Source organism: Parasteatoda tepidariorum, chromosome 1 (assembly GCF_982258835.1).
Source record: "Parasteatoda tepidariorum strain Cologne lab strain chromosome 1, Ptep-v5.0, whole genome shotgun sequence".
NCBI classification, from domain to species: Eukaryota; Metazoa; Arthropoda; class Arachnida; order Araneae; family Theridiidae; genus Parasteatoda; species Parasteatoda tepidariorum.
The window spans coordinates 15,347,918-15,372,954 of record NC_141755.1 but is presented as its reverse complement, the minus strand read 5'-3'; the positions used below and the strand labels follow the sequence as shown (position 1 = coordinate 15,372,954).

Below are 25,037 nucleotides of genomic sequence, written 5' to 3'. Positions count from 1 at the left end.
CCATTATTCAGTGAATCTTACAATTTTATTCTTACAATATTCTACATAATATTGTTACTAAGAAATTTTTTTAAAGTTATTTAATACTTTTGTATATCAATTAAATCAAGTTATAATATCTCTCCGAATTTAGTGTTGAACAATCCAAAAAAATTGTGAGAAACAACAGTTTTAAAAGAACACCAAATTGTGCTTTCACATATAATTAAAAAGGTGTAGTTAAATCTGGACACCAATGATGGAGAGTGCTTACACCAAGCTAACGTGCATTCACAGCATTCTTAAATTATTTTCGCTTCCAAAAACATCAATTTTGGCACATATTGGGTATCAGAAGTAGATTGTTTACAATCGAGTAAGATATGGCGCATGTTTGTTGCTATATGCTATAGATCTACAGAAACAAAAGTTAGCGTTTAAATACTGTCAGTTGTATTAAATAAATTTATAAAATTTAATTTCCATCCGTTTTTGTTTTGTTAAACCTAATTTGAATTCGTCTTACTATTTCTCTGTGCTATGGATATGTTACATAATTCGGGTGTGGATAGTTCAAATCTGAAATTGTTTTAGTTCGAAAAGCAACGTTTTTTTTTCAAAATAGTGTATTTAGTTTGATAATTTTTTGTTTGAATGTACAAGTCTATAAAGAGCGTATAACTTTATTTATATACACTTACTCTTAAGACAAAAAACATATGGCTTTAAAGTATCGCATCATAAACTAAACTAAATTCCAGACTTTTTCCTACCACTCCCTACGTAGCAGAGAACTGGGGACACTTCAGTATTCGTTCGAGTGAATTTTTAAAATTCTTGGTTAGCAATATGTTAATAAATTGGATTAAAAAAATGTAGATTGTTGAGAGAAACCAGTTTCAAATTTGAAATGAGTGACAGGAAAATATTTAAGATCTGGTTAAAAATCATATCAAGTCTTTTTTTATCAGTTTAATTAATTGAAATAGTGATTTGTGGTATAGAGAAGAATATGATTCGAATCAGGTTTCACAAACTTAGAAATTTTAATTAATTTTTCAATATAAAAGTTTTTGCTTTTACAAATCTGAATTAAATCTCTTGTTTAACCGAAAAATATTTTCTTCCTATGTCTTCTTAGTCGTTTTTAACCCCTTTATGTATAGCGTCCTTTAAAAAAGCCGTTATTTTTTTTTCAGAAAAAAATAGTTTGATTATTAGGATTTATTTTCCATAAACAAAATAGTTCTGTCTTCGAATTAATAATAAAAAATATTTTTTTTTTAAATTTATTTTTAGAAAGCTTAAAAGATATTTAATAGAATGTAATACCCACTTAGTATAATTTTATCCACTGTACCATTTTATGTTACGTAGTCGTTTTTCATGTTTGGAACATAGTGGCTGGGAATTAATTGACGGAAAAATTTTCTGGTACTGAAAAATGATATTTACCAGTTATATACTTGCTGCATGAATATACTGTTAAAATGTAATTACAATGTATGTTAAGATATATGTTTAGGATCTTAGTGAAAAAAGAAATAAAAATACTGTGCACTTGAATGCTCGCTAAGTAATATTTGAGTAAGAAAAAGCAAAAACTTTTTCAAACAGTGACTAATAACTATTGAAGTCGGGAGGAGCAAAGAAACGATTAAAATTATCAAAAACAGTCTTTTTTTATCTAATTAAATAAGGATATATTCGCTTTTTGCCAAAAATCACCTTTAAGCTTGCTCTAGACGATTTTGATCCATTATAATCCCTTTGATGACACTATCAGTAATGGTCATTGGTCAGTGCTTAAGAACGTTTTTGTTACTTCTCACTTGAATTTAAGCTTTGTGATTCATAATGTATATAAGCCATTACAATGATCGCCAAACTTATGAAGCTTCTGAGCTGCAGTACCATATTTTACAGGTGAGCTGTCAACTATTTTTTTTTAAAAATCATACATTTTATTTATTACCTATAAACTTCCATTAGTGTGTTGGCCTGCCGGAGCGTTAATGCTTTCTACCGAGAATGCCTCTACGTTGTCGATTTGGCGATCTGTGGCTTCATCTTCTTACAAGCATTTAAAAAAAAAAAAAAAAAAAAAAAAAAAAAAAAAAAAAAGAAGGAAAAAAAAAAAAAAAAAAAAAAAAAAAAAGGCTGTCCTTATTGAACATCTCGTACATTAAACAATGCAAGTTAACATGAATTTATTAAAATTAAATGAATTTATTTAGTAAAAATCAAATTTAACTATAATTTCCAAATGAACGAGATTTTCAAGCGACTTTGAATTTATGTAATTTAATGGCAGAAATAGTATTTCCTAAATCACAGGCACATCTGAAGGCTACTCATGAGGTACTACTGTTTGTTAATCCTACATGTAATTACTAATGGCTAAAATTATCAATTAATCTAGTTGTTTCCATGCCATTATGGCTAACCATGGGAGGTTTTAGTGGTTTTTCTTTCCGTGCAATGCAAATGCGGGTTACTTCTATCAAAAAGGCTAGTTTGTCCCAGTGATTGATTCATCTTGGGTTAGATTCCACATTACAAGGAAACGAAGTTGAATATTAATAGTTGTTGTTGAATATAGATAGTCAAACTTAAAATAAAATTTATTCAATTTCTTCTGTTTGCTATAAGCCGTCATTAATTCGTAAGTACTAATAGCGCAACTATAATAACATCTTATTATTTTCGTAGGATAATTTCGAATATAAAAACGAAATCTACAATAGGAAAAGACATTAATGAGACACTAAGACTATAAAAGCACACGTTTTTGAAGCTGACAATGGTCGAGAATAAATATATGCTCTGTAGGCGCGGTTAACTACCATGATTGTGTATCGAGTGTCTCGTTAAAGGTCTTTTTTTTATGACCATCCTATAAGCCAGCTTGTTTTAAATGCATTTCGAATTTTTTTTACTGCTCAAAGAAAGCTTTCTTTTTTGAAAAATGTAAATGTTATCTACATGTGGAGTGATACTCAAAAAATAAGTTAGACTTAAAAATAATGGGTGAAACTCCTGACAGAATTCAATTATATTTTGTTCGGAAAAACAAAATCGAGCACATCAACAACTGAAATCTCTTGATATTTAATAAAGCTGACATTAGTTTAAAAGTTTTCCTTCAGTTTGAAAAAATATCACCTAATAATTTTTTAAGCATAAAACAATGAATTAAGCAAAAAGAAACTAAATGTCACCAATTATGGAAATTTTATTGAAAATTGAAAAATAAATGAAAGAAAAATTGCGATCATAAACCGTCGTCCCTTTAACTATACACTTCACAGAATTTTATTTTATTTTATAAGCGTCGTTGAACAGCCACCCAATTTTTGGGATTACGACTTCTAATGTTCAACTCCGTAGCCTTTTGATTTTGAGCCCAATCCAGAAGACAAGGGAACTTTTGGATCAAGTATTGGGAGAAATTTTGCCTAGCTGGAGGAATATTTGATGGAACTAACCCGCATTTGCGTTACATGGAGAGGAAGACCACGAGAACCTCCCATGGTTAGCCTGACGGCAAGGGGACTCTAATCCTTGATCCGTCTACCACTGAGGATATTTCACGTCAGCACTGTGGTCAGTGCAAACCGGATGCGGAATTCGTATCGACCAGCCATCGCCGGTATCGAACCCTGGTTCCCCTCATTGGAAGGCGAACGCTCTATCCCCTGAGCCATCACGGCTCACTTCACAGAAATGTTAAAATTTACCGAATTGAATTATTACCTAACTATAGTTAATTCACAGAATCGCAAGGATATTAATTCAACAATTCCCTAATACGCTGATTCACCCACACTATGTTTTCTTTGAAAAAGCTCATTCTTCTTCTCTTGCTCAATCTCGTACTTTCATGAATGATAATATCTAAACTCCATGCTTCCCCCCTTGATTTAACTTATGGTTTATAAATTATAAAAACATTATAGAATTTTTATAACTCTGAAGTTAGTTAGATTATTTGTGAAAATTATAAAAAATTCACTGAGAAAAAAAGTATGGTGTAAACTACCATAATATTGTAAAATTTACCGTGCTTCTGACCGTATGGGAATACCAGAAAGCTCGGTAATTTTAACTGAAGCGTTTTGATAATGATCGCGGTAAAACTTACAATAAAATATTGTTTTATAATAAGCAATAAAAACTGGTAAATGTGGTTAAATTTGATAATTTTATCATGATACCTTAGAGCATGGCATAATAACCATTTATTCGCATAAATTTACTTTTCAGTTTTGTATTTTTTGCTAATTGCGTGGTGATAAGAAGTATAATTTTGAAAACTAGAATTTCAGGTAAACCGTTACGAAATAAGTGGTTTAAACAGTTTATTTTGATTTTATTAGCTGAAATTGTGTTTTTTCCCCAGAAATATTACTACGATATAGGACGGTAATTTTGCCAGAATTTTTTTCTCCGTGTCCAATGATAGAATTAAATTTATCAAAAAATTAATGAATGATTGGTTTATTTTCCAATCTTTTCATTGTTTTCGTTTGATTAAAATATAATGATGATAAAACATTTTTTTTGTTTGAAGGGAAAAAGGCAAGTTTTACTTTCTTGCATTGTTATATCTTTGATTGATTTTACAAATGTGTTGATTGGCATCATTTTAAAAACATGCTAAAAATATGCATTAAAAGGCTACCCTAAATACACTACTACGAAATTTGAAATTGTACATGCATGATTTAACTTTACAGTAATAAAAAGTTTGAACTAGTTCCCTAAATTTATATCATAAAATTGTATATTCTCAGTCTTAAAAAAAGATTGAATGAAAAACGATTATCCAATTAGCGTTTATTTAGTTCGTCAAATTCAATGAAACACTTCAACTGTTAAATAATTTCGTAAAAATTTAATACTATTATAAAGTAAAAAATGTTAATAGCATAAATTTGAAAAAAGAAAAAAATATTTTTTTATTGTACTCAGCCTCAAAAATCCTAAATTTTGAAACAATCGGTTAATTCTAATTCTTGAAAATTGAATGTTAAAAACATTATTTCCTTACTTTTTCGTTGTTAAAATTTAACATAGGATGCATTTTTTCTTATCATGAACTCGAGCTCTTAAACTTCATCCATTTTTTAATCATTCTATTCTAAATATAATGTACTGTATTGTAATATATAGAGAGGAGTAGTCTAAATTGTACCACTTTTCCACACTCCATGTTAACCACTTCTTCTGTAATGTAATATATAGAGAGGAATAGCCAGAATTGTACCACTTTTCCACATTTAAATTTTTATCAGTTAGAAATCATTGACAACAACTTTCGAAATATTTTAACAATGAAATACATTCATTTAGCTACTCATATTATTTTTTGTTAATAATATATGTACAGTAAATAACAGTACATATATATAACTGTAATATGTATATGTAAATAACAGTAATATATGAACAGTAAATATATACTAAAAATAAATTGTTTTCGCAAGGTTTGCAAGCAGTATGATTTAGGAAACCGGTTGTCTGAATTGTACCATCCCCTGCTCCCTATATCGTACCACTCTCAACATTATTGAGTATTTATGCTTAAGTGAATCAGTAGAACATGTGTAACCAAAAAACTGTTTAATAACATAATAAAAAATGTGATACTAAGTTTCTAAACTCTTACAAGTAACAGTTAAGCCAGTAAAATGTTAATAGAGCATGGAACAAGCAAGTAACTTTTGTCAGTGCTGTGTGTTACGACTGTATCTCTTTAAGATCTATAACCAACTTTCTTCTTCTTTGGATTTAGGAATGAAGAAATTGATTTGATTTAAGGCTTCTACATCGATGATACTGCGACAGATCGATCTATCAAATCACATCACTAACCAGCAATGTCTTGACTAATTTCGGCTTGACTAACCAGACGTCTCATAACTTATATGCTTTTCATCATTTTCTTTCGTGAGAATAAAACAAATAAATCTCATTATAAGGATATTAAATCATCGCATTAACTGAAATAGCTCCGTTTTTTTTTTGTAGATTCGTCTAAGTATAGACTGAAGTTTTCTGCTATAAAAAAATCAAAAGACGAAGAATCGTTAAATCCTTTTAATTAGAGTTCTCAATTGTCGTAGTCTTATCATAATTCTCATTTACAAGATTAGCATTTGGTACTGGGTGCAAGTTAATCCAGAAATAGTTCTCTGCCATTTTTCGAAAGTTTGGGAATAGAACAGTTTAAATGGCATAAAATCAACCTGTTCAGTTGATACATCTCATAAATAACTTATATCTACTAATTAGACAGTTACGCAACGTTTTAAACAAAGTGTTATACCAAGCCTCAAACAATAGTTAGCTAGCAAAGAAATGAATAGAACATAACAAATTAAGTTGTTTGATAATTATGTAATGTATTTAGTAATATTTAATTTAGTTCAACTGTATTCTTACCCAGGGTGTAAAAAAATTACATTAAAAACTTGTAAAACCTATTTACTTACATAAAAACTTAACGCAAGTACACAGTCATTCGATTTATTCTGCCTTATATCTGTTCATTTATTTAACTCATTCAGTCATTCTCATAGCTCATTCTCTCATTCATTCACTCATTCTTCCACTTACATTTTAAATTTTTTACTTAATTTAATTTTCACATCTTTAATGCCTTCAAACGTTTACACATACTATTCATACACCTATTTTCCTTCATACATCTGTATTTTAATCCATTACCTATATAAATTTTCCCATCTTTAATTTCTTCCTATACTTACACTAATATTCTTACGCCTATGTTAATTGTTGTATCTATCTATATTTTACATTCTTACTTGTTCACATTGTCACATCTTAAATTCATTCCTATTTTTTCACCTGTATTATATTTAGTATCGATCTATTTTACACTCTTACCTATTCACATTGTCACCTCGTGGTAGAATCAAGTTAGCATGCTTTATATACTACTGAATGATGTTTAACTTTTGTAGTGGTAGTTACGCCACAACATTTTTAGATTAAGCAAAGCTGATTTTTAGTAGTTCATCCCATCAAAATAAAGGCTAACTGTATTCAGTATCATCTGGCATGATGCTGTTGCTGAAGTTGTTGCAGCTGTAATTGGAACCAAATTTACTCTAAAATATGTTGTACCTATATTAAAGAATCTTTGGTATCTACCAAAACTTAACCTATTACCATCATGCCAATAGTGTCCATAAACAAGTACCATTTCTCCCTTAATTTCGTTTTTAATTTCAAAGCTTAATTTTTTTAAATTTCAATTACCGTTGATTTCAAATTATTTAGTTTCATAGTAATACGTTTTAAAAGCATAATTATATAAACAAAATAAACACATGATTTCAGATAACCTTAAAAATATTAATCTGGAGATGTTGCCTGCTTATGCTAGCGCGATTACGTTGATCTTTCCGATAACCTGGCATAACTAATAAAAAAATAATTAAGTATTGCAGAACGCTCAATAAACAACCTTTTTGATCAGAGCTATAAGCTAACAAACATCACTGGTGTTGTCTTTAAAATATTTGACAAAACTGATTGGCTAATTTTGAAACAATAGCTTCCGCTAATCCAATGAGAAAATTCCATTTCTTAAATGTTTCCGAATTTAAAAATCTGATTAAAAATTGAAAAATGTTTGTAATTGTACTCATTCATCTTTATGTTGAATTTCGTATTCTTAGAATCTACCGTTTACCCGCGATCCGGTATACATACACACAAATTCTTTATTTTATTATATATATAGATTACTTGGTTTATTTATCTATATTTGACATTCTCACCTATCCACATTTTCACATCTTTTCATTCCTATACTTACACCTATAATTTTCGTATATCTATAATATATTTACACCTATATTACTTCTTATATCTATCTATATTTTACACTTTTACTTACTCACATTTTCACATCTTTAATTCATTCATATTCTTACACCTTCTCTTACATCGATATTGTTTCTTACATCTATATTTTACACATTTACTTACTCACATTTTCACTTCTTTAATTCATTCATATTCTTACACCTTCTCTTACATCGATATTGTTTCTTACATCCATATTTTACACTTTTACTTACTCACATTTTCACTTCCTTAATTCATTCATATCCTCACACCTTCTCTTACATCGATATTGTTTCTTACATATCTATATTTTACACTTTTACTTACTCACATTTTCACATCTTTAATTCATTGATATACTTACACCTTCTCTTACATCGATATTGTTTCTTACATCCATATTTTACACTCTTACTTACTAACATTTTCACATCTTTAATTCATTCTTATTCTTACACCTTCTCTTACATCGATATTGTTTCTTACATCTATGTTTTACACTTTTACTTATTCGCATTTTCACATCTTTAATTCATTTACACTCTTACACCTTCTCTTACATCGTTATTGTTTCTTACATCGATATTTTTGCACCTCTTACTCCCATTTTCACATCTTAAATTTATTCATAGTCCTTATAATAATTTCGAATTTCCTCATCTATAAAAGCTTTACATTTTCACTTCTGTATTTAAATTCTATTCCTTGACTTATAATAGATGTATTATCATGGTAAAATATTTCATCTCTGGCAAATATTATGTTTGAAACGTTTGAGATTTAAATTGCTTTGTATCAGTAAAAAACTGGATAAAAACTAGAAGCAGACGAAAACTTCATGAAAAATTTTATTAAATTCTTCTAACTTTATCTTTTGTCCGTTTCAGGCAGATCACACAATATTATAGCCAAAGAGCCAACACCCATAGTAAAATAATTAGTTTGCGTTTAATCTCCTAATGTGTGTGATATTAAAATGTAATTAACTAAATAATTAATGAATAATTAAAGGAATAATTAAATGAATGAGAAGACTAAAATGAAGCAGGTGTTTTGGCTTTGATTCTTAAGTTAAATGAAAAATTCATCAACGCATCTTCTTAAAACATTTACCTTCAATTCCGTCTTCACTTCCTTTATTAAGATCAAATTCATCTAGCTTTTGTAATTAAATTATTAAATTCATATGAAATTTCAACGGTTTACCTTTGGAGGAAGCATTATGATGCAAACGAAGAAGTCGTAAATAAGATTTAAGTCTTTAGACATTAATTAATATAATAATAATTATATGCGTTATGATGCAAATGATGGAGTGATCAAATATGAGTTAAGTCTTTAGATATTAAATAATATAATTCTGATTATATATCCTATCCTTACACATCCTAGCTTATAGTAATCCTATCGCACGTTATTAATTAATGTAACCCTAAGCAGAAAAAATCAACTCTGTTCGAATTTTCAGTCTAAAATTACGATGAAATAATCGGCAGCAATTTGTCCATTCAATTAAAAACCGTAGAACCGGTTTCGAAACTATAGAAAAGAAATTTGACTAGATATTGAAGCTAGGCTTTTCGTTAGGTAACGGTTGTGGTTGAGTTGTGTGTTAACAAATGAACGGTGGAATGTGGTTTAGTTTGTTCATCTAGTAGTCTCATCCATCGTAAGAGCTAGGAAATGCTAACCTTTCTTTTACAAAGCAGATTTATGGTGCTGCCAACCATGCGCGAATGAGAGTATCGTATTCAAGTAGCCCTGGGTCACCAATTGGGGAGTGCAACACATTCGACTCTATTCCCTTCATGTATTGAAGGGAATGGAGGAAATATTGTGTCAGTGCTATGACTCGAACTTCAGTTCTGTCGGCCATGAGATTGACAGATTAGCACTCTAGTATTTAATATGAACCCAGCTGCAAGCAACTAAGTGGCTTAATTAGGACCATACCATGAATACCATCTTATCTATGGTTATTTGGCTATTTTATTTGAATATGGTAAAATAACATTTAGATGAATTGCCATTTAACCATTTTTCCTAGAAATTTCTAACAGTGTAAGGCAGAACAAACAAAAGTATTTAAAAAATAATTTGAAATTTAAAACTACTCTAAAAATAATTTTTATGCTAAGGAATTTTAAATATGAATTGAACTCCTACGATATGTGTCAATTGAGCATATTTTCTTAATGTTTCGTTTTTTTTTTTTAACTTGAAAAACTCTAGTTTTGCAAAATAACGGATGTTACTTATCAAATTAAGCTATTAAATGACTAGGAATATGTTACTTTTCTCAGTAATAATATTTTAGAAATATTATATTATCTATTAATTAAATTAATGTCAGCTTATGAAAATTATTTAGTCCATTTTTATAAGCATTTATTATATAAATGTGTTTCAAAATTATTTTGACACTGTTTTGTTTTCTGGTTTGGGTTCAAAATTAGAAGACTAATAGTTGAGCATTGGTAGTCGTAAACTCAAAATTGGGTCTGCTGTTCAACCCCGACTGTTATAAAATAAAATAAATTTCTCTATAAAAAGTTGCGGAGGCTCAGGGGGTAGAACGTTCGCCACCCAATGAGGTGACCCAGGGTGCTGGTAGATGCGAATTTTGCTCCCGGCTTATATCGATCACAGTGCTGACATAAAATATTTTTAGTGTTAGATGAAAGATAGGTTAGAATCCCCAAATATGATTTCGCAAATATGCACTAAATTCCATTCAGTTCAAATGATGCGAACAGTCAAAATAGGAAGATATTAAATAATTTTTGACACTCTTATCAGACTTTCAGTTGTCAAGGCACAGACTTTAAATCTTGGGATACACGTATAATTGTGTGTTAAGCAAACAGAACAAATTTTTCATAAAGTTGTGCCATCAAGCATTTGACAGATACAAATTGAGATTTCTTACAAACTAAGGATAATCGAAATGCAAATGATAGCCTTTTTTTTAATAACAAAACGTGTAATTATGCGATAATATTTGACTGATTTGTTAAAGTTTTTGACAGATTTCTTTTAGATTTTTAATTTCAGTTACTGTATAACAACGATTCATAACCTAAAATTGTTTTTGATCATTGCGATAAAATAAAAGAATTATTTTTAGTGAAAAAGCTATCGTTGGTTTAAAATTTTTATCTTTGTAGTCAAAGTTAACTAATAATTCTAAAAGTGAACTTTTAGTTTGTGGTCAAAGTGCAAAGCCAAATGCCATTTTAGCGTTCGAAATTTTGTCCATGATAATATTGTTATTCTCCAAATTTAGGGTAAATCCTATTAACACAGAAGTAGAATCCGTCAAAAATTCTTTTGTTTGTTATTGTTAGCATTAATTAATCAGCATCATATAAGAACTAAAATCATGAGCATTGTAGTTTAATATGGGAATTTTTTGTAGATAAAAAGTGCTAATCAAGATTATTCGTTGTTTATTTTTTTTTGACTTTACCTGTTTGTAAGTATTTAAATAAAAAGTTGAGCAAACATAAAAAGAAATGTCATGAAAAATATTGAATATAATTAACTATTGATGTTCGGAACTCATAATTGTTATTCTAAATTCAAGTATAGATTTTATTAATGACAATATTTCTTGTATCATACATATCTGCAGTGGGACATGAATGAGGTTGTTGTTGTTGACGTATGCCTGTTTAGGCAGAGGGGATGCGATTGTTCTAATTTTCCAGTGGCTCCATCTGTGGCCAAGAATTCGACCTCTGCCACACCATACGTCGCACCCGCTTATAGCGTGAACCCATTCATACATCCATTCATTCATCCACAGATCGTAATTTTGACCTGAATCAGAGAACGATCGATCTCCAATCCAGTACCCCCAGAGGTATTGATTTGTTATGGGAACATGGAGGACTTTTGCGACTCGACAGATTTAACGTGCATCAGTTACTTTACTTTACAGTCTTCGGCTGGCGAGGTTCGAACCCACGAACTCTCGGACATGGGCCCAGCGCCCTACCGACCAGGCTATCCCGGCCTAATGAACGAGGTCAAGTCCTCATAAGCATCTTTGGGATGTTGAATCTTTAATATTTTAAATAATTTTTTATCATTTTGAAAATGGGCCATGGTTTTTAATATTTAGAAAGAGTATTTTTTTAATTCTTGGAGTAGGGAAGCGTATTTTCCATTTTCGTGTAGATGATTTTTAAATTTTTTACTCAAACTTATTTTATTTACAACTCACAACCTCTCAAGTATTAAAACAATGAATAAGAAAAGCACATTTATAATTAATGGTTTAGTTGGAAGGAGACTGGATGCTTTTGTGTTTGTTTTCGAGAAAAAGGATTGAAATTAAAATATTTAAAATAATTTTGTGATATATTTTTCCAATCATTTTTAGATTTAAAGCTACAACTTCACAATACAGAACTTAAGAAAGAAAAAAATAGATGATTGCATAGTGACGTCATTTCTGAAATTTTAGTTATGTTACTAATAATGTGAGCTCCGTTAACTATCTTTCCGCTTTTGAATTGTAATTTATTAAAAGTTTGATTCATGATTTATAATACTCTTGCTTCCAAAATAATAGATATGACATGCTACTTCCAATTCCTGAAAAAATTCTGTTACACTCAACACGATTATTGCAATAATGTTAGTTTAATTTTTTGAAAGTGATGTTTTCTATAATACCTATTATAATATATTCATAAACAACTAAAAAATTTTAATTTCAATCAAAAATACTTTTTATAAGTATTTTTTTTTCTGAAATGGGAGATATATATTTATATTTTGGGGACGGATGAGACCCATCCTTTTTGGGGAGAAGAGTGACACCCGTTTGTCTTACATAGTCATAGGGTCATAGAGATATGACTACGTAAGACATGACTTGCATAGTAATGTCTTACATAGTCATGTCTCTTAAATGTTTATGATTTAAAAATAAAAATTGCATAATTATCGCAGTGGTTGCTTTAGGTTTTTTACTCGAAGATAAAAAGATGACTTATAAATCGCGCAGAGGCACTAAAATTCTCTTCTTTATACTAGACAGACAAAAATTCCGTATCATTTTACGGTAAAAAATAACGGCACTCAGGGTGTTGGTTACTTTTTACCGTAAAATTCATTTTCACCGGAAAATGTTACGGAGCAAAAGTCTGATTTACCGTAATTTTTGCAGTAACAATTACCTCAAAATCACTGAAGCATTCTAATTAAATAAAAATTACGGTATGATATTTTACCGCAAAATGGTTTTTACAAATGATGCAAGCTAAGTGCTGGTACGTTATACCATAATTTGATCCGGAATATTTATAGTGAGGTAATTAGGAAGATAAACAACGAAACAAATCGGACAAACTAATGTCAAAACCAAGATGAAAATCTGCACCATTTGATCTGAGAAGTGCGTTTTGTACATTATGTATGTTTTTATAGTAAATTATTGTATTTTTAGTCAGTTTAAGGGTTTAAAAATTGAGAATAAAATTATCTAAATGCAATACTATAACAAATTCTTTTCATTCATTTCTTTTAAATAACTAGCGTACGCATTATAAGTATAAATTAAAAGGCAACTTAAATGAAAAGTTTATTTTTGAAAAACGAGGAAATTTTGTAGAAGTTTTTAAAATGTTTATAAACAGTTTTCGTTAATTTTTTTTATTATTAATTCAAATCAATTTGAAAAAAGTCACGTAATAGTTTTTAAAAATTTTGTAATTTGTTTTCGAATATTTCATCTAAAAAAATCAAATTTTGTAGAATGCTAAAAAAAATGTAGCTTTTAAACAATTAAAATTTACTTCCGTAAATATTAGTTATCTAAATCAATTACTTAGATTAATCATTAAATAAAAAATACAAAATACATTCTTTATATTTTATAGTTCAACAGGTTATCTTTTAATTTACTCTTTGCATTAACTAATTAAAAAATGAAAGAAACATATTTTAAATAAAAAGATTAATGTTTATGCATCATTGAATGATCAATTCGCGTGACATTTAAATTCTCAAGACAATACTCCTCCTTGTAGGTTAGATTTGTGTTTCGCTTTTTGTTAAAGAATATTTGTTCGAAATGAAACAGATTTTCGAATGGATGAGGCGTAGGTGGCGCGTCGACATCTTTTAAATAGCTGTTCCCGGGCTACACTTTTATCATTTACACGGTAAAATCACGAATCTATATTCGCGCTTTTTCGACAAGCTATTAGTTTTTGTGCTATTCAGGTTCATCGTAAGTAGTTTTATGATTCATTTGATTATGAATAATACATATTGAGTATAAAATAAATAAATTTTTTCTAATGAGTTTTCAGTTAAAATGAAATGTTCTTTTCGAAAATTGTGTTTTTACGAAATAATAAGTCCCTTCATTTATGAAACAGTTTATAGATACGCGAAATAGAACGCATTGCTTTAATAAAGTAAATTTATTACAGATGAAGTAATAAGGGCAAAAAAAATGTATTATAGTTCGAAAGATTTCGCCAATAAATCGTAGCCACTATAATAACAATGTTTTTTTTTTTTTGGAAACTTTTTCTGTTATGGTAATTTTTTGTAAGATATTTGTTAAAAAATTATTTGGTTTTAAATTAATAGTATTTGGAATATAGGCATTTTTTCTTACTATTGAAAAGTGAGGACTATCCTAATTGAAATAAAACTTAGATCTGTTAAAATAATACTTAAAAATAATATTTATTTAACCTTTATAAATAACTCTAAAATGTTGAGCTGCTTATGCGTCATTATTAAAGATATTTATGTACGATAAATTAAATTCTTTGTGGGATAACCTGGAATAAATATTGATCCATAGTTCTATTTTCAAAATTTAGAATCATTTTTAAACATTACGAAAAGGTAGTTATTAATTTACCTTTTTTCATCAATAATATTTTTTTTTAAATTAAAAAATGCATTGTACTTTATAACAAAAAAATTTGATTTGCTACAAAAGCACTTAAGATGGTGAAATTCGACTTGTTTTTGAGAGTTTGAATTGCGTCAACTTTTCTCCCCATTTGTACTTTTGACGGAAATTAAATTTTTCTCTTAATAAGTCAAGTTTTTTTCTATTGATTTCACTGTTTCAGTTTCTTGGTATTATTTATTGCATATTAAGTATATCATTAGATAGAAAAACAACTTTTTAGTCTTTGTTAATTTTGCAAGAATATTGTCGTAAACCTAGCTAAGAGCCTATAATAAAAAATAAAATAAATTAATAAATAAAAATAAATAAATAATAAGATGATTTCAGCACCTACAGTCAAGAGCTTGAATGATTTTGGAAAATTGCGTTGTTTGAAAACGAGATCGTAAAACATTAATATGTAGGCTAGTCTTAGCAGCATATTTTGATCTGATATATAATAAAACATAGCTGTATTGAAAATAAAAGTATGGTCAAAACTACTAGAATGTGGATGATTTATTGTGCTTACTTGCTCCATATGAGCACCAAAAAGCACCTCGATCAAGATAGCACAAACATATAGAACCCGTTTCAAAACGTTTCGTGGAAGAACAATGCTGCACGTTTATGGAAACCCCGGTATTATATGGTTATTTTACTTGAAATAAATTCTTGAGACCATCTACCCCTTGTGGTATTGCTTTGAAGCATAGATGCAGTGGGTCGATTCCCGCTACAACAACGGATCTTACTCAAATTTGTGCTATCTGTTTATAAAATTGAAAAGAAGTTTTAAGTCATTCTTTGTGTTTACAAACTAACCCGCATTCGTATCTGAATAAATAAATGAATATTACTACCCCCATAAAGGATGCATGAGACAGACACCATAGCTTGACACATCTGTTTAGTATCTTTATTCTTTGTCCCCTTGTTACAATTGAGAAATATATTAGAAAAAAAATAATGAACCATCATCTAACTCCTATTAACTATTTAATCAAACTTTGATTTTAAATAAACTATAGAAGTGTAAACATATTATTACCATTCTATTTTTCAAGACGCATAGATATCAAATGGTTAAAATAGCCAAATAAATGGTAAAATAAATTTAATTCAGAAGAATAATTTAGTAATTTTTTTGATATTTCAAAGCATGGTATAAAAACCAGTTAATTGTTTTTTTTATTTATTTTTATTTTTACTAAATGCTTATCAATATAAGAAATATAATTTCGAAAACAAGAATTTCTGGTAAACCGTTAATATAACAAACGGAAAAATTACCAGATGAATGGTTTAAATACCGTAAATTTTGGTTTAAATATCAGAATTGTTTTAGAAACTTTTACCTTTTCTTACCAGATATGTCATTACTAAGGCCCGGATTTTGATGACATTTGCATTTTTTTGCATTTTTTGCATTTTTGGACATTTTTTGTCCTTTAGAGCATTTTTTGAGATTTATAGGGCATTTTCTTTAAAATTTTGGGGCGTATTTTGCATTTTAAAGCATTTTTTAAATTTCTTGTTAAATTTTTCTAATTTTTATTATTTTTTATAATTTTTTTGTTATTGCACTGGCTTTCAAACAATGAAGAAAATTTCTAGGATATTAACAGGTGAAGCAACATCTTTTCAAATTGAAGAAGAATTGTCAGTAAGTGTGACCGTCCTTTTCAAGTACGCACCAATAACATCAGTAGACGTTGAAAGAAGCTTCTCCTGGTATAAAAATTTGCTTTTAGACAAGAGACGCTCGTTTACATTTCAAAATATTAAAAAAAAAATTTAATAATCCACTGTAATTCTGATATTTAGTAATATTATGAGATGGAAGTTGTTATATTCATTTAAGTTTCTATACAAAATGAAAATATTTTGGAGTCAAGATATTTTCCTTTTTTTTGTTGTTATTTTTGGATATAAAACATATTTGTCAAACTTTAATGAACGTAGAACAAGTATTGCATTGCTATATATTTTTTGAAACGACTCATAATATAAAGAGTAAACATTGTATTAGTTCAATATTTTTACTTCTATTTAAGTCATGTCATAAGGCATTTTTAGCGCAATTTTCGCATTTTAAGGGCATTTTTTGCACTTTTAAGGGCACTTTTTGCAGCTCATAAGGGCATTTTTTGCACTTTTTAAGGGCATTAATTGAGATTTTTTAGGTCATCAAAATCCGGGCTCTAGTCATTACTATACAAATATGGTAATTTTACCAGAATTTTTTTTTCAGAGTATCAAAAATAGAGACAATTTTAAAATTTTAGATAACGTTGAATTCCATACTGAATACCTCTAAATATTTTGAAATTGGTTATTAATATGTAATATTTTTAATTATATTATAAGAAATAAAAATTTGAAGAAAAAATGAATTTATCAAGGTTTTAATAATGAATGTTTTTTAAACTTTAATTTGTCAAAAAATATGATGATTAATCAATTTCGTTCAAATTTTGTACTCTGCAATTTTAAATTTGGATAAGAAAATATAAAAAAAATATACATTACAATTTAAAGTTTTTAGAGTTGTTTTTATAAAGTTAGTTGTTATAAAGTTGTAAAATTTTTAAAGTTCGAAAAAAAGTTGTGTTAAATCTGAAAAAGTATGTATTTGTATCTCAGTAATTTCGTAATTTAAAATATCGTTTGTACAATCCAGAGTTTTTTCAGTTATGGAGAATCAAATTTTTTGGCATTTTATTCAGAACTAAACATCCTAATGAAATATTTTGTATTTTTTTTACATTTAATTTAAAATTAAGTTATTAAACTGTGAAATTACTTTACAGAATTTTGAAATAAAATTAAAATTATATTGTTTTAAATGAATATCTATATCTGGAACTAGAATAGAAATGAGTCAACTTATGTATAAATTAGCATAAGATAGATATTTCCAATCATTTTATATTTTTTAACATACAAATGTTTTATCTCGAAAAATATTGATTTAATATAAGATGTTAAAGTAAAATTTTAATGTATATCTATCATCATTTTGGTGTTAAGGTAAACTGAATACATTTTTTAGTACAGAATTGTATTTATCATGCAAAAAACTATATGAAATTGTTTGAAAGAATCAGTGAGAATATATAACTAAAAATGTGTTTATTTTTTTGATACAGAATTTTTATTAAACTTTTTTTTCATATTTTTTTATTATTTTGTATTAATTTAGGTCAAAATAAGAGAAAAATATTTTATTCAGAATTTTAATAATTTATGTTTATGAAATACTGCATTGAACACCGATGTCTATTTCTGTGTTAAAGGTAAGATCTCCTAAACACAGCTCACTTCCAAACAATAATTTCTCAAATTTGTATTTATTTGTAGTTATTTAGATCTAATAGAAAGAGTTATTCAGCATTGACATTTCTTTAATTTTCAATTATTTAAATTTTTTTTAATATGAATGAAAAAAAATTTAAAACTTTTTTTTTTTTTATATTTTAGTACAAATATAATTCCGATATATTTTAGATTTTTGTAAACAGATGTTTTTTGGTAACTATTAGACTGTTTTTTTTTATAATTTAAAAATATCAAAATATATTTTTGTTTGTAATTAAAAGGTCGGAAAAAAATATGCATAAAAGGGACACCGGTGTCGAACTTGCTTGAAAGGGTTAAACAAAATGTTTTTTGCAATAAAGCAATTAAATTGATTCTAATGCTCATGAAATTACGTGCTATAAGTAAACAAGCAAACAATAAATAAAACTGAATCAGTTAAAAAGTAATAAATATATACATGCACTGCAAAAAAATTTAGCTTACTCCAACACCAAAAATGGTGGCATTTATATGCCAAAATTTTCTACAGTGTTCTGAATGTATCAAATAATACAAATATATTAAAAAGTGTTTTATATATTTGTGCTAAAATAAGTAGTGTTTTTTAAACGTTTCAAAAACTAAAAACATCCTAATAGTTTTTTAGAAATACATTACGGAATGCACAGGGATGCAAATGAATGTTGATTAAAGGCTTGAAAACAAAACAGCTTAGGAGTCAAAATTTGAACGGTTGAATGGCAATATTCTTAGGGGCCGTTCAAAAAGTACGTACATCCCGAAGGGGGGGGGGATTTGCTATTATGTACGGTTTTGTACGATGGGGAGGGGGGAGGTATTATACAAAGTACGTACTTTATAAACATACACCAAATTTAAATTTGACTTTATCCTACACCCTCCTTAAGTAAATATTTAATTTTATTTAAAACATAATTATTTTAATTTTTATGAAAAAGGGGGGTAGACTAATAAAATGTACGTACTCTAAGGGGGGGGGGGAGTAAGACCTTATGTACGGTAATGTACGAAGGGGGGGAGGGGTTTAAAATTTCTCCATTTTTGTGTACGTACTTTTTGAACGGCCCCTTATTCCGTTTTTATAAAAACTACAAAGCGTTACTCAGCCCTAAATTTTAAACATTATATACTGCAGAATATAGGTTTAATTTGGTCTTTCCAGGTTTAATTTGAAACTTTCAAATTTTATAACCTTGCATACTGATGAATGAAAGAATGGTATTAAAATTTATGCTTTGTGTTTTTAGGTATTGTATTTATCTAAAAAACTTTATTTAAACTTTTACCTTTAACTGTGTAAATTTGTTTCAGATAAATGACGACTAGTGATCAGTATTCACATTTCGTAACTTGTTTCTTTAAATATATCCGTTCAGTTTTTTAGTAAAAAAGTGTTATAACGCTATTAGCAATTTACTGTAAAATAGAAAAATTTTCCGCTATTATAAAAAAAACTAACTAAAAATGCTTATAATAAATGTTGATAACAATAATGTATTTATCCTAGTTGCTTATGTTTATTTATGCCTGCAAAATGAAATTAAAAGCAGCAATTAATTTTCTTTACGGCTACCTAAAGCTGAAAAAGTAATATTAAAAGAATAAATTAATGTATAATATTAAATGAGTCTGTCTTAAAAAATATAAATATTGTTAAAAAATTTTTTAAAATTAATTGTATCATATACTATACAAATAAAAAGAAATCTTCTCCCATTTTAAAAAAAAATAGGGTAAAATTACTCAGAAATTCAATCAAATTTATGTAACAGAACAGCTTTTTATAATCAGAATAAGTTTATGTGAAATTTTCTCTCATTCCTAAACCATTAAAAAAATTAAATTGGCTATAAATGTTAAAGTAATACTTCTTTTGCTTACTGATTTATGTTTTAAAACATAGTGTGGCATTTATAAATTTTTGAAGCAGAAAGCCACTTAGCGAAATTCCAAAAAGTATTTCAATGAAAAATAGAATGTTTCCCTACTTTTTATGAAAACAGATAATTTTAAATTAATTGCATGCATTTATTTAGGTACCCACGAATGTTTAAAAACTTAAGGAAAGGAGGGGGGGAGGGAAGGGTATAAGAAAGCATGCTTTGTAGCGTTCTGTTAAGAAAATTCAATATTTTTTCTCATTAAGTTACAAAAATTGGTTGGAACTTCGTCAAGAGATTGCGCTGCCAAATAGGAAAAACTTTAAAACAAATATTTTCTGAAATGATTAAGACAAAATCAACTATTCAGTCTGAAGACAAAATTAACATACGCCTGTGTAAGCATTTTCATTAGGAAGAAAAAGCGTCTTGTAGATTTTCTCAATCAGAAGCGCCATCTGTTGATGATCTTTAAAGTTAATTTTTAAATTTGGTCAGAATAAATAAATTAATTTCCTAAGCATAATACAGTAAGGCTTATATTTCTATTTCCAGATATTTTTAACTTAAATTTAAATCGTGGGTTAGTTTTGGATTGCTTGCAGATAAATATTAGTGGTTTAAAAATATAATGAATGATTTAAATAGAAATAACACATGCAGAAATTAATTTAAGCATACAATATTTGCTAATTGGCGTTTTTAAGTCATTGAAATTTATGATGTTAATCATCGAAATATTATTTTTCGCTTATTTATTTTTAAAGACAACAATGTATATTAATAAAAAATAAAGCTTAAGAGTAAACAATAAATAAATAAGTTTTTATCAACATTTGGAATGGCCAATCTAATTATTTTTCTCTTTTCCATTCGTAATTAAAATTTAATTGGTTTATTTTAACAAAATAATTTTTTAAAAATATTTCTGAGCAAGTAAAATTCCCCCTCAAATATTTTTTTGCTCAAATTTTTTTTATTCGACCTATAAATGTATTCTTCTCAATGCTGAAAAACAAATTATGTTTTCTATTTCAAGGAAGTAATTTGAAAGGATTTTATTTCATCTTTTATAAATAGAATGTTTTTATTGTCATACTGCTTTTTTTCATCCTTATTAGAGTTTAAATTATTTTTAAACTAAAATTCCCAATAGTTGCTGGAATAAAAGTAAGGATTTTAATAAAAGATAAAGTGAATTGAAGATAAGAAAGTGTGAATGTTTATTTTGAAAACAAATTTTTTTGTTTTAGTATTCTATGCCATAATTTAATGTATATAGAAACTATGTATCGCATTGATTATTTTTAATGATATAAATTTTGCACTAAAAAGTTTTATTAAATTTTATTAAAAACAATAATTCGAAATTTAATATCACAATTTTTATTTTGATTTTTTGCTACATCTCTTAGTTTTTTTTACTTCGAAACGCTCCATGGAAAAGGTCAATTAAAAGGTTTTTAAATAAAAAAAATAATGATTATTAGCCATGTGTTGTCCACGATAAAGTGTGGAAAAGTTAGATACATTAGGCAAGACGAGTTCTTTCTTTTCGGTAGAAAATAGAAGGGCGAGATATTTCGTTAATATTAACGAATTTCGATTCTTTGAAATGTCGATAGTTATTTTGTCTCCTTGACGAAATATTCGCTCGGAGAATATACCAAAAAATGGTTTCGTCAAAAACGAAGAAAATTTCGTGAAATTTGAGTATCAAAGTTTTGCAGTGTGCCGAAGTGCTATACTTCCAAAATAGCACTACAAATATTTCTATGGATGTATGCACAATTTATGTTGTAACTTAAGTCAAATAAAAATACTTTATTTAATATTTTGGAATTAATTATAAATAATCAATTCGATATAAAGCTAATGTAGGTATAAAGTTAATATTATTAATTTTATTTGAGAATCAATAGTGCCCTAATTCTTATAAGATGATATTCAAAAGTCTAATAAAAATAGGATAAAGGTTATAGCTAAATTTTTAATACTAAAATAGAACCTATACAGTTGTAGAATACATAATGAATAATTCTTATATCATCATAATTATCTTCGTTATTGTCCTTCGTTAATGATTGATGCAACAGACGTTTTGAACTTTTGTCTGTATAACAATTTACATTAATAATTTACAAGTAAATAAGTAGATTTGAATATATTATTATCCACAAAGAAATAGTTCACGAATTAAATTAATTGTAGAGTACTTTAGTTATAGGCATTTCATGCAGAATAATTGTAAATATAATAACTTCTTCCTATTGCAATACTATGAATAATCTTTCAAATTAGATTTACAAGAAAAAATGTAAGTTTTAAAATATGTTATAGCTCAAATTCAATTAAGTAAAGTGCTTTAAGAATAAGAAAAACACCCAATGAAGAATTGGATGATTTATATCAAACAAAGTGTATTGTTTTTAACAATAATGTTCCAGAACTTCATGTTAAATATGAAAAAACGTTTGATACATGTAATTTTATTTTATTTTAAAGCAGGCGTTGAACAATCAACCCATTTTCGTGTTAGCAATTATCAATGTTCAACTCCGTAACCTTGTTATTTTGAACCCAACTCAGAAGACAAAGGAGTTTCTAGACCAAGCGTTGGAACAAACTAGCCTTCGGGAAGAACTTTTTAAGTGAACTCACTTTTCACCAACTCACTTTTGCTTTAAATGGAGATAAAATCCACTCAAACTTCCCTTGGTTAACCTGGCAACAGATGGATACTAAGCCATGATCGATGATATTTCCCTCCAGTCATGCGGGTAGTGCAATTCGGGATTCAAACTCTGGAGGCGAGCGTTACATAACCTCATCCACCATGGCTGGATATAATTTATTGATACAACTTCAAAAAAAAGTTTTTAAAAAATGTTTTCAAATAAGCAGAAAAATATTTATAGTGATTTTTAAGCCATCGAAGAAGAGAAGAGCAAATACTAAGAAATAATATTTTCATTATTTATTACTCAACGTGTAACGTAGGATTTGTATTAATTTTTAAGCCGATATTTAAAACGTAATTCATTCCACTTCCTGTCTAATTTTCTTTATTCTTTGGAGTTAAGCGCATTAAAAATATAACTTATGAGTAGTATTTGTTTGAATATTTTTTTTTTAAATCCATCTATTTCTCAATCGATTGGTAACACTATAGTTAATATTCATTTTATTAGGTTGTCTTTATTAATAATTGAACTACTGTTTGATGGAAATAAAATACGTATTTTATACTATTTTGAATTTTAATCTGAATGATTTTCTGCCTTTATAATAATAAAAACATACGAAGTAATTATTTGGAATTAATTACGAAGTAATTATTTAGATTAATTTTTGAAGCTTTCTAAAATGGCTGTAGAAATTTTATGCATATACGGTGCTTTAGTGATGCGTACTTTCATACCTATTAATGGGGACAGAGTTTGCCTTTTTCGAGCAACAGCATATACGTGAGTCGCGATGGATCAGGGGATAGAGCGTTCGCCTTCCAATGAAGTGATCCGGGTTCGAATCCCGGCGAAGGCTGGGATACGAATTCCTCATCCGGCTTGAGTCGATCGCAGTGCTGACGTGAAATATCCTCAGTGGTAGACGGATCACGTGTTAGAGTCCCCTTGCCATCAGGCTAACCATGGGAGGTTCTCGTGATTTTCCTCTCCGTGTAACGCAAATGCTGGTCAGTTCCATCAAAAAAGTCCTCCACGAAGGCAAATTTCTCCCAATACTTGATCCAGGACTTCCCTTGTCTTCTGGATTAGGTTCTAAATTACAAGGCTACGGAGTTGAACATTAATAGTCGTAAACCCAAAAATGGGTCGGCTGTTCAATGACGGTTATACAAAAAATAAAAATAAAATAAAACAGCATGTACATAGTATACGATACTTAAGTAATGGTTCGAGAGGTGTGTGAGGAATTAGTACAGCGTGTACTGTAGTATTGGGATGAGTTTTCTATCTTATTTCACGGCAGAGAAGGAAATATAAAATTTTAATACTTCTACTGTCTACTACGCTGAAATCTCCCAAACTCATACTTAAGGTGGCTTGTATGATTCAATAGCTGCCGAACAAATATTAAATTATTACTAAAATTCAATACACTTTGACAATATTGTGGGCAGCTCTTGAAGATTATTAAAATTGAAATCAAAGGTAATTCAGTGAGGGCAACAGCTAGACGAAGAAAAAACTTGGTTAATGTATTGTTTTTAACTGATTAAGGTTTTAGGATTGGAGATAGGGGTGGAAAATTAGAATGTTTTAATACAGTTGTGCGGTACATTCGCCTTGATTACCATTAAAAATTATACTTAGCACAAGATAGTTTTGGTAGGTGACTAAGCTAGTCACTAAAGGCGGTTAGCATATTCTAAAAAGTTTTTTATAACATTATTATAAATTTGTTAGATTGTTAACATAAAAATTTGAATTGAACAAATGTACTTTTTATCTTTGCTACATGTTAAGCCGTAAATGACGAGAGATCTCATGTAAATATATTTATACAAACGTACATTTTTATTTGACTCTAAATGATTTTTCTTTAAAGAATAACGTAGTTGAGTAATCGTAAAATCTATATTTTCTTTATCTGAATGGCAAGGACAAACAAAACAATATTTAGAACAAGTTGTGCTCATTTTAAACTTCCGGGGTCATTTCCGCAAGCTATAATTACTTAAAATATTGATTTTACTAGTGAGTTCAATCTAATTTTTTTTTATTTGAATGAATATGCTTTAATACTCTTAATTTTCTTAATATAAATTAAAAATTGTTGAGTCATGATTAGACGTTTTAAATATGAATAAGTATATAATTATATTATATGGGTGGTAAAAGAAAAGAAGGGTGGAATGAAAACGATATATATCCTATATTTTCTATCAGCAGAAAATTATTTTATTTTTTAATTCTATTAATTGTGATCAAGAATTGTTTAAATATGAAGCTGTTGTAAATTGTATTGTTTTGTAATTAAATACAGGAACTAGAATTTACTAC

At 28.1% G+C, this 25,037-nt stretch overlaps 1 long non-coding RNA gene across 4 annotated transcripts in view; it reads left to right on the top strand.

The window, feature by feature from the left end:
- Positions 1-25,037, top strand: part of LOC107444229 (uncharacterized) — a 76,310-nt gene that overhangs the window by 9,570 nt on the left and 41,703 nt on the right. The window contains exon 1 of one of the 4 annotated variants that reach the window (XR_001584107.4): positions 13,971-14,104. The exons of 2 other annotated variants lie outside the window; for them this stretch is intronic. This is a non-coding gene — a long non-coding RNA (uncharacterized LOC107444229). Of the gene's footprint in view, positions 1-13,970; positions 14,105-25,037 lie in introns of those variants that run through there. One more of the 4 variants, XR_001584105.4, reaches the window with a different exon arrangement.